Source organism: Leptonychotes weddellii, chromosome 13 (assembly GCF_054177405.1).
Source record: "Leptonychotes weddellii isolate Sample4059 chromosome 13, ASM5417740v2, whole genome shotgun sequence".
Classification (NCBI taxonomy): Eukaryota; Metazoa; Chordata; class Mammalia; order Carnivora; family Phocidae; genus Leptonychotes; species Leptonychotes weddellii.
Genome location: NC_138381.1, coordinates 49,834,887 through 49,846,187, shown reverse-complemented (window position 1 = coordinate 49,846,187; position 11,301 = coordinate 49,834,887). Strand labels below are relative to the sequence as shown.

The 11,301-nt window shown below is 37.9% G+C and overlaps 1 long non-coding RNA gene across 1 annotated transcript in view; it reads left to right on the top strand.

Moving 5' to 3' along the window:
* LOC145716797 (uncharacterized) overlaps positions 1-11,019 on the top strand; it is a 31,388-nt gene extending 20,369 nt beyond the window's left edge. Inside the window, exon 2 of the long non-coding RNA XR_014139700.1 lies at positions 9,921-11,019. This is a non-coding gene — a long non-coding RNA (uncharacterized LOC145716797). The remainder of the gene's footprint in view (positions 1-9,920) is intronic.
* The last annotated feature ends 282 nt before the right edge of the window (positions 11,020-11,301 follow it).

Sequence of the window (11,301 nt, the reverse complement as noted above, 5' to 3'; positions counted from 1 at the left end):
ACAGGGAGGGAGATAGGCTGGCTTTGCAGTCTGAAGGGTTACTGGTTTGGTCAATTAGGGACCATTCTCTAAGACAAAACAAAACAAAAACAAAAACAAAAACACACACAAAACAGCTGGTAGATTTGCACACTGACACAGTTCACTTCCCGTGCTTGGATGATATGCGCTCGATCACACATCATCACCACCTTCACACTGAGCAACACATTCTGACTTCTTCTCCCCGGATACTGGGCTAATGACTTCACATTGAGTCCCATTTAATTTTCGTAACAACCTTATGATACAGGGACATTCTATCACCTAATTTTATGGGTTGAACAAACCGAGGGACAACTTAACCTGCCAAAAACCACCGGGGTCATTAATTCATAAAATGTTTTCACTAGACACGTTGTCTTTTAACCAGTTTAATATACTTCTTGACTCTTCTGTGCCCCTGAAGATGGAATTTTGATGCATCTCAGACAATAATTTGTCATGTACAACTAAATGTGTCTTTTCTCTGGCAGTTATATAAAGCTCTTTCCTGAGTTAAAAGTGACAATCCTGTGGTGGCAGGGCCCCGGGGGGCAAGAGTGATTATAGTAAAAGACATCTTAGTATGGTGATTTGCCCTGTGAAAGTGATTTCTTTTTCTAGAGAAGTTGATACTTTTGCATCTGACAGGATAATCGTATTTTAATAGAACTAGGAGTAGTTTTGGAGGAAAATCGGAGGCTAACACTTTTCCAAATTCACATAAACCTTGTACCTGCAAATTCCATTTGGATTTCCAACTCTTGTTTTTGAGTGTTATTGAACACCCTAATCCAATCATGAGTACGTCTCTAATAGCTAATTTTCTGCTTTATTAGTTGGGGTAATAAGGCCTTCTCAAAATCAGAGAGACATGAAAAGCAAAAAGTTATCTTGGTCAGCTAGTTCACCTTGCTTGTGTCTTTCAAGGTATCCATTGACAATGCAGGAGTTAATGGAGCCAAGCTATGGAAATGTTTGGCTGGAATGCTGATATTTCCGGTTGCTCCCATCCTATCTTACTTGGGTTTTGCAACAGCTTGCTAAGCCCTCCTTTTCATCTTTATTCTCTCCTCAATCTGGCTTCAGAGAGACATATCCAAACTATAAATTTCTTGTTTGAAATACTCCAGTGGTTCCATATTGCTTCTCATAGAGCTTCTCCATAGGATTTCCACACCCTGCTCAGTATTGACCACTTGTGTGGGTGACACAGGTAAGGTGTGACTCATAAATCAGGTATTAAAGTTTAAAAGGTATATATATGTTTTCAAGATTTTCTTCAAATTCAAGTTAGTTAACATAGAGTGTAGTATTAGTTTCAGGGGTAGAATTCAGTGATTCCTGGATTACATGTAACACCCAGTGCTCATTAAGACAAGTACCCTCCTTAGTGCCCATTACCCACCCAGTTACCCCATCCCCACACCCACCTCCCCTCCAGCAACCCTCAGTTTGTTTCCTATAGTTGAGTCTCTGATGATTTGCCTCCCTCTCTGTTTTTATCTTATTTTATTTTTCCTTCCCCTCCCCTGCGTTCATCTGTTTTGTTTCTTAATTTCCACATATCAGTGAAATCATATGGTATATGTCTTTCTCTAACTGACTTATTTTGCTCAGCATAATACACTCCAGTTCCATCCACGTCGTTGCCAATGGCACGATTTCATTCTTTTTGACGGTTGAGTAATATTCCATTGTATATATATATACCACATCTTCTTTATCCATTCATCAGTCTATGGACATCTGGGCTCTTTCCATAGTTTGGTTATTGTGGACATCGCTGCTATAAACATCAGGGTGCACATACCCCTTCGGATCCCTACATTTGTATCTCTGGGGTAAATACCCAGTAGTGCAGTTGCTGGGTCATTGGGTAGTTCTATTTTCATCTTTTTGAGGAACCTCCATACTGTTTTCCAGAGTGGCTGCCCCATCTTGCATTTCCACCAACAGTGTAGGAGGGTTCCCCTTTCTCCCAGATCTGTGCCAACATCTGTCATTTCCTGACTTGTTAATTTTAGCCATTCTGACTGGTGTGAGGTGTTGTCTCATTGTGGTTTTGATTTGGATTTCCCTGATGCCGAGTGATGTTGAGCATTTTTTCATGTGTCTGTTAGCCGTGTGTATGTGTTCTTTGGAGAAATGTCTGTCCATGTCTTCTGCCCGTTTCTTAACTGGATTTTTTGTTTTTTGGGTGTTGAGTTTGATGAGTTCTTTATAGATTTTGTGTACCAGCCCTTTATCTGATATATCATTTGCAAATACCTTCTCCCATTCCTTAGGTTGCCTTTTAGTCTTGTTGATTGTTTCCTTTGCTTTGCAGAAGCTTTTTATCTTGATGAAGTCCCAGTGGCTCATTTCTGCTTTCATTTCCCTTGCCTCCAGAGACGTATCTAGTAAGAAGTTGCTGCGGCCGAGGTCAAGGAGGTTGCTGACTGTGTTCTCCTCTAGGGTTTTGATGGTTTCCTATCTCACATTTAGGTCTTTCATCCATTTTTAATTTATTTTTGTGTATGGTGTAAGGAAGTGGTCTAGTTTCATTCTTCTGCATATGGCTGTCCAATTTTCCCAACACCATTTGCTGAAGAGACTGTCTTTTTTCCATTGGATATTCTTTCCTGATTTGTTGATGATTAGTTGACCATAGAGTTGAGGGTCCATTTCTGGGTTTTCTGTTCTGTTGCATTGATCTATGTGTCTGTTTTTGTGCCAGTACTGTCCTGTCTTGATGATTACAGCTTTGTAATACAGCTTGAAGTCTGGAATTGTGATGCCTCCAGTTTTGGTTTTCTATTTCATTACTTTGGCTATTCAGGGTCTTTTCTGGTTCCATTCAAATTTTAGAATTGTTTGTTCTAGCTCTGTGAAAAATGCTAGTGTTATTTTGATAGGGATTGCATTGAGTGTGTAGATTGCTTTGGGTAGTATAGACATTTTAACAATACTTTTTCTTCCAATCCACGAGCATGGAATGTTTTTCCATTTCTTTGTGTCATCTTCAATTTCTTTCATAAGCGTTCTATAGTTTTCAGAGTAGAAATCTTTTACCTTTTTGGCTAGGTTTATTCCTAGGTATCTCACGGTTTTTGGTGCAATTGTAAATGGGATCGATTCCTTGATTTCTTTTTCTGCTGCTTCATTATTGGTGTATAGAAATTCACAAAAGGTATATATTTTTAAAAGTAAAATAGACTAGATTCAAGTTTACCTCTACGACAATATTGTTTTCACTTGCCCTTTATTCTGTATTATTTTTTGTGGGTGGGAGGGGGCAAAGAGGAAGGATGCCCTGACTGACTAGTCCTGGGGGTTGTGTAAAATCATCAGCCTTGCTTATCAGTCCCATCACCTAATGGTTCCTGGTGTACAGCTAATAATTCTGTTTATCAAGAGTTTCTGTAGCACTTGTGAGTTGTGATTTTATAGTTATTAACTTTGTCTATGTAATTTTACTCATGGGTAATTTCTAGGTAAGAAAGAAGGCAGGGACAGATGAGGAAAGCTCCAACATTTGTATAATATGTAATGATGTTATGAATATTCTTACCTATAATGACAATAGTTTGTGATTATGAAATAAGCAGCAAAATGATGATAAATGTAAAACTTGCAATAGGATGAGTCATATAAATAAAAAGTTAAAATATGTACAGTTCATTTGTTTTAATAACAATAAATAACATTTATTCTTCAATGGTCCATATTTATTTACCTTTTTGATATTACCCATGTAATGGAGGTCTGAAAAAACGTTTTCAAAATAAAGCAAAATATTTTGAAACATTTTATGCATTGAAGATTTTTCTTATAAAATGACTGATTTAGTGTATCATAGATAATGTTGTTACTTATGTATTGACATGAAGGTGTTATCGGTATTGTGCTTATTCTCCCAAAATGTCTATGCTGCTTTTTGCTTTAGTTTCCCAAATAATCTTGGTAGAGATGAGGATTTGGAAAAATCTGGAAGTGTAACTTACATGGAAAAGACATCTGTCTTGTGTCTCAGTCTGAAAAGAGAAAGTCAAAACTGAAGTTAGGATTATTGGCAAGTTCTTCCCTGATCCAGTTACTGCTGCATTTGCTATTTCACTTGTGACCCCACCCTTGTCACTTCTGCCATGCTAGCTGGTGTGGCCTGCCTTTAGCATCCCAGAAACCCTCAGGTATCCGTGATTTTTCTCATATCTTCTTCCTGACTCGAACTCTTTACCTCATTTTTATGTAGTACCTCCTGCTTCTCTTTTACTCACAGCTGTATAAGAGGGCTATCCTGATAACTTTCCTCTCCCTTACCTTACTGGGTGTAAGAACCCTTCGAACTCAGACAGCGCCCTGCATGTGCCTCCCTCATATCTTTGCATATTGTCAGGGAGTGATAGATTTACCTTCATATCTCCCCTGATGTTTTCTAAAATCAGAAAGAACTGGGACTTCATTCTCTTAGCAATTTCTTTATGCCTAACAGCTGAAATTTGGTAGGTTGTCACAGGTTGTATTTCTTGAGAAGTAGACTGTGAAATGGACATTGGTTGACCAGTGTGTTTCTTCACAAGTACTCCTGGGACCAACACCACACAAGAAAGCAAGACTGGTCAGAGGGCGAAGTTGGGCTTGGTTGTGTTTCCCACAAAGGCATCAGCCCACCCTGTTGGGAAATCTGGAGTTGGGGTGACCGTCGGGTTGTTTCTAGTTAGAGCAAGAGGGCCTTAGCATTTTTGCCTCCACACTGACTGGACATTTGGGATTTGGGCTGCTCCTGGTAGAAGGTGTGACATGGGCCAGGCAGTTGTCTTCAGTAGAGACAGTCCCCAAAGAGGACCCTCTGGCAGCACTTCCAGAGGCTGGAGGATTATAAATTCTTCATCCCTGGAAGGGAATCTAGGCAGTACACCATAGTGTCCACCATATTACAAAATTTTTATCCTAATATCAGGTCCTAATAATAGGAAACCATAACTATTTTTGTGAAATTAACTGAAGAGCAGAATGCCTGTGAATTAGGGGAATTGGGGATGAGAGAAGGAAATTAAACAGTGGATAACTTCTATCTGCCCTATTAATAGAAATGGTTTTAATAAAATGGATTTCTCTCTGGACTGTAGTTAATAACAATGTATCATCATTGGTTCATTAATTATAATGATTTAGTATAATAATAGAGGTGGTATTAAGATTGGAAACTGATCTGGTCTACTTGTGAAATCCTGTACCATCTTTGCAGATTTTCTAAAAAATCTGAAACTATTTCAAAATAAAAATATATGAAACCCCACTTTATATTTTTAATACATATTATTTTTAAATTGTCTACTAAAAATTACTATTGATTTCCCAGCCACCTAGTTCCATTTATTTATTTTTTAAAGATAGTATTTATGACACAGAGATGTAAATAACCCAGGATAATACATAATTTCCAATAACACCTATTTTATATATTTCATGTAAAATTAATGCACACATGTATTTATATATTATAAATTATGTTATTTGAGAGTAATTTTTTAGTTGTTGTCATTTTATTGGTATGGCTGTGACCTGGGTTCATTTTCTCAAAAGCTTGTCATCATAGATACAGATCAAGATTTAGATTTTAGTGAGTCTATTATTTCACCTTATGGGTAAACATATTCAAAAGATTGGCTTGTAAAAAAAATAATAACAAAAAGACTACTGATTTTAAAAAATGGATTTCTTTCTGAATAAGGAGATAGGATTTTTAAAGACCCCTTAAACTTTAAGCCTTCCGACCTTAAAGCAGCAAATGCATTGTTTGTGACTATTCCAAGTATTTCAACTCCGGCTACTCTTTCTGTAAACGTTTATTGACTCCCCAAAAAGCACACAGCCCTGTGGTAGTTGGTGTGGGACCAGAAAATTTTTTAAAAAGACAGCTATCAAGGAGATTTCAAACCATTGGTAGGATGAGGACATGGAGGCAATTGATCATAATACAAAGTCGAAGGCAACTTTGGAATGAGATGGCATATGAGCTGAGCTTTGAAACCTCCAGAGACTTGAGGCCGACTCTTCCAGGAAGTATTAGCTTTTACTTTTCTGCCCGAAATAATATCTCATTTAACTTTTATAGGCCTGCAACCGCTGACCTCTATGTAATGGAGGGAGGAGCACTCTTATCAAACCCAACTGTGGCCACTGAAATCAGAGTCATGGCTGTTCCTTCTCTATTTCATGCCCAGACTCCAAATAAAATGACCCTTGTGCCTTTCAGGTTTGGTTCCTGTTGGGGAACAACGTCCCCAAACATGGCGCTCTATTTCAATTCCAGGATTGGGCTACAGTCTCCCATAGGTCTTGCCTTCTGACACAATCTTGTCATCAGTTCCCCAGGCCCACTATGGGCCTTTGTCCCCTGTGTGACTCAGAGCTTTGTGCAGCCTGGAGGTGTGTCTCAGCTCATTTCCACTCTATCTGTAAGAAAGCACCTTTGTTCACTTTCCTCTCGCTTGAGGAGGGCTCCTCATTCCTTTTAGTGGCTTCTATATATACATAGTTCCTTTGTTTTCTCTACCTTATCTTTTTTTTTTAAATGTAATTTAATTTTTTTGGACATACAAATTTTAAATGCTATATATTTACAGAACAATGGGGGCTAGCTGAAGATAGATACCATTCAAATGGGTGAAACCAACTCAAACTTGCATTCAAGAAAGGAACCTAAAGAATTGCCAAGATGATGACAAGTGCTGATCAGTAAGACATTATGTCTTCCTCTCTCTCTCACAGGTTTAGTAAAAAGGGAAAAAAATGAAACATACTGAATTACAATAGCAAAGTTCTCAATTATGCTTATGAGGCAGGGTTGATGATAAGGAAGTGGTTAAACATTACTTTGCTTAAAAGGAATTGTTCTCAGGACCAATACTGAGTGTCAGCAAAAGGAAAAACAATTGATTCATCAAGTTCCTTTCTCCCTGGCATATAGAGAATGAGATTATTAGCTAGACAGAGTTATTCTAAAATCTATTTTGGTTGATCGCTTTCTTTATCAACCATTTTTCCTGTCAGTCCTAAAGTCCTATTTAAAAAAATTTTTAAAACCTCACTTACGCATTCTCCTCGTCTGACTCTTCTGAGGTGGTTACTCTGGAGATAAAGAGGGGAGGGCAGAGAACTATAAATCTGGTGGGTCTGCACTGAACCTTCCCACTAGATTTGACATCACCTCTCTTGCATCATGCCAGGAGTAGATAGGTGGTACCTGGCTCCCCTTTGTCTGTTAGAGAACAATTTGAATATAAGCTTTACTCTGGAAGACTCTATTACCATATTATTGATGCTGGCTACAAGGCTGACAGGAGGGATGGAGAAAGTGCAGTGTTGAGGGGAAAATGTGTAAATGTGTATTTTCTATGCCACAGGACAGGTGCCAGCCCCCACCGCACTACCCCCACTCCCACCCCCCATTTGAAAAACTAATTGGAAAACTCCATTATAGCATAGCCAAAGGACAAACTGCTTTACCTTGAGAAACTGGTATGAAAATATATAAAGTTTAATGACTAATTTTATATGAAAAGATATTAAAGATATTAAAGATATTCACCAAGGGTATCTTTTAAATATAGTTTGCCCAGTTTGCCTGGTCTTTGTTTTAGCCAAATGGCTTGAGGACCCAAAGCTCAGTTTCTTTTCTTTTGAAAAAATTACCTCTGTCATCAAAGAAGATTATCCACTCCTAAGTGTTACTCTTCTTTACCCCTACTAGTTTTGTTTCTAGAAATAATTTATGGTAGCAGAGCAGTAATTTGAGTTTAATGAAAGCTCACAAAGGGAAAAAAAATCAGCTTGCCTATGGAAAATATGAGGCAAAACATCAAAGAATATTTGTTTTTTATAATTGTTTTGGTTAAACAGGTGTAAATTGCACTATGTTAGAACTGGATTGCCTTCATACCTACCTGACCCTGACTAAACCAGTTTCTTGGACTTTCTGGGAAGAATTTATGTGAGGTCAATGATTTGTACTTGTTCAAAGGTTACTCTGCTACATAATTCAGCTGTCAGCAGAACTATGTCTTGCCTGGTCCAAGATTTTGTATAAATCTAAAGGGAAAAAAAAGAGTCCCCAAAATTTATTGTCCAGGAAACTGACAGATCCCTGTGGCTCTGTCAGCACAAGCATTTGGGAATTAGGCAAGTGTTCTCCTTGTTGCTGATCTGAACTTTGCATTTCAAGCATTTTGGGGTTGGAAGGACAAACCCTGAGAGCACAGAAGGAGCCAAGCTAGCAACGGTGGAGGGAGATAGTAGTAGGCAGATAGTGGTGCTTTTATCCTGCAGCAAAGAGGGATCACTAAGTTTGGCGGTTATCTCACAAGGCTTATCTCCCCTTGCTAGAGTCCACTGTGAGGCTCAAGAGTACAGTTAGAGACTATTTTTAACTGCAAGTCCTATGAACCCATAATTAAACATGCAGTTTGTTCAGTTCAGAAACCCCTCCCTCTGCAGGCACCCTGAAATATCTGATTAGGGCTTCCTATATTTCTGCCTCATGGAAAACTTCAAGGTTGCAACGTATTTTGGATGTTTTGTCTGGCGTTTTTAAGCCTTTTGCTTGCTTTTAATAACAATGTATCTCTAATTGGAATGTCATGAATTATTTGAGTAACGTGTCTGCTTCAGACACAGGAGAACATTACCCTTGTTAAAATATCTCTACAGGTATCCAGAAAGGATTTGACTCCTCATTCCCTCCATACCTCCTTTCCAAATAAAATTTAATATTTGCATTGAATTCAGAAACTTATGGCTGTTGACTGTGTAGCAGCAGGTTTGCAACTAACTGGTGCTTCTCTGTAGCAAATGTTAATGGTCCTATCCATTGTCAAGGTTTTAATTATTAGAAAGAAACATTCTTTTCTGGTGGCACTGTAGATTTTGAGGATACATTTTAAAAATGAAAGGATAAGGGGTGCCTGGATAGCTCAGTCGGGTAAGCGGTGGACTCTTGATTTGGCTCAGGTCATGATCTCAGGGTTGTCAGATCGAGCCCAGCGTCTGGCTCTGTGCTCAGCACAGAGTTTGCTTGAGATTCTCTGTCTCTGCCCCTCACCCTGCTTGTGCTCTTGCTCTCTCTCTTTCTCTCTCTCTCTCTCTCTCAAATAAATAAATAAAATCCTTAAAAGAAATGAAAGGATAAAAATGCCTTTTTGGTTTAGCTTTCAATTGGTAATTTTTTTCCTTTCCTTTTTCAAAAATCACTCCAAATCTTGGACAAGGGGCTCCACCTAGTGTAAGTTTTAGGTTAAAAAAGTAGGATGGATCTAAAGAAAGGGCAAAAATTACTGCTTTTAAAAAGAATATACTCCTTTATAAAAAGAATGCAAAACAAAAGAATGATAGTTCATAAAATGCTTTTGTGGCTCAGATGCTTCATGTAACTCTCATCTTCCACAAGTTCTTACTTTTAAACCTTTTAAAAGGCAAATTTACATTACATATGTGTGTAAATACAGTTTTAGATTGTAAACATTTTCTCGGCCTATGGTAGATGGATTTAGAGCCAATTTTCTGGTGGTGTAACAAAACAAGAATCTTAAATGAAATGGTTTGGGATGCCTTCACAGTTAATAAACCTAGAGTTACTGCCTGAAATGGCATTTTTAAAAATTTTTTTGTTTTTTGCCTGTTTGTTTTGCTAAACAGGGGCTTAAATTTTAGATAGACATTTTTACTTAATACTTTTCATAACATCCTCTAATCACATTTTTGAAAATGTTTATATTGCTTCCAACTTGAAGAGGCAGATTTTCTACTCAGCAGCCACTAAGTGGAGTTGTACTACTGTTGATAATGTAATTTTTTTTACAACTTTGAAAATATCACTATAGTGTGGTATTCAATTTCTTTATTTTTTTTTCTCATAGAGGGGATATTTCCAGTACTTACATCTATTGCCAATGAGTTCCAAGAACAGAATGTATGTGTATCTCTAAAGGACTAAATACTAGACTGAAGTGACACATACAGGAAAATGAGTGAATTTAATGATGACATCAGTAGCCAGGAGATGCAGAGAGTTGAGAAATTCACTTGAGAAAAGTGTCCCCTCAAGCATTTGGATTTTTGGATGTGCAGCCTTTGAGCTGGAACTGACCCGTCATCGTCATCGTTCCATCTGGAGTCATATTTCTTGTATGCCTACTGCGTGACGGTTGTTGTACGTATATGATATGTTTACTCCTCCTAACACCCCTGAATTAGGGACTCTGAGATAAGGAAACTGAGGCTCAGAGAAATCCAGTAGATTATCAACATTGTGTTTGGATTTGAACTAAGTCTGTCTCTCCATTATATGTGCTTTGCCCCCTCTACATTGTATTACTCACCTACATAAGACTTCTCCTTCATGATACCAAATCTTCTTTACTTTTCCTTAATCACTATTTTTATTCAAGACTCAATCTGTGCTAGATTCCAAGGGAGTTAGTACTATTGATGTCCTCAAGAAACTTTCAGTTTAACTGAGGAGACTGAACACAAGTGTCTTTTCTAAAATCATATATTCACTTATACATTTAGCTAAGTGCCACGTGTGTGGTATAAATAATAGGTACAATAAGAGTTCTGCTTTCTGAGAGCAAGGGGTGTTCCTTTCCACCTGCCTATCTCCAGCAAGGAGAACTTTCCTTCTGGAATGGAGGTGATACAGTGAATCAAAGTTGTAATACCTAAGAACAGCAGTTGAGGTTGTGATAGTCCTTTGCGCTGAAGATCCACAAAGAGCTTTTTTTAGGTAAGCTATATCTATGGGTATTTACCATTTTAGAAATCAAAACCAGTAATATTTTAAAATATGTATTAATCCTTTTAAAAATAATATTAGTAAACCCATTATATGTTAACATAAATGACATATTTTGTATTAAAAAAAAAAAAACCACGTTTTCCAAAACAGAACAATTTAGTGAGAAGAGTAACATTGCTTTACTTTTTTTTTTTCAAATCTCCTTAATGTCTGACTGAATAGAAGACAGCTGGATTCTCCTCTGTGTCTGCTTTCAGTTTGTGGTCATATGTTGTTTTGGTTGGAATACAGTAAGAAAATCCAGCTGTATGGCTCAGTTGGTTGGGTGTCTGCCTTCAGCTCAGGTCATAATTGCAGGGTCCCGGGATTGAGTCCCACATCGGGCTCCTTGCTCAGCGGGGAGCCTGCTTCTCCCTCTGTCTGCCGCTTCCCCTGCTAGTGCTCTCTCTCTCTCACTCTGACAAATAAATAAATAAATAAAATCTTAAAAAAAAAGAAAG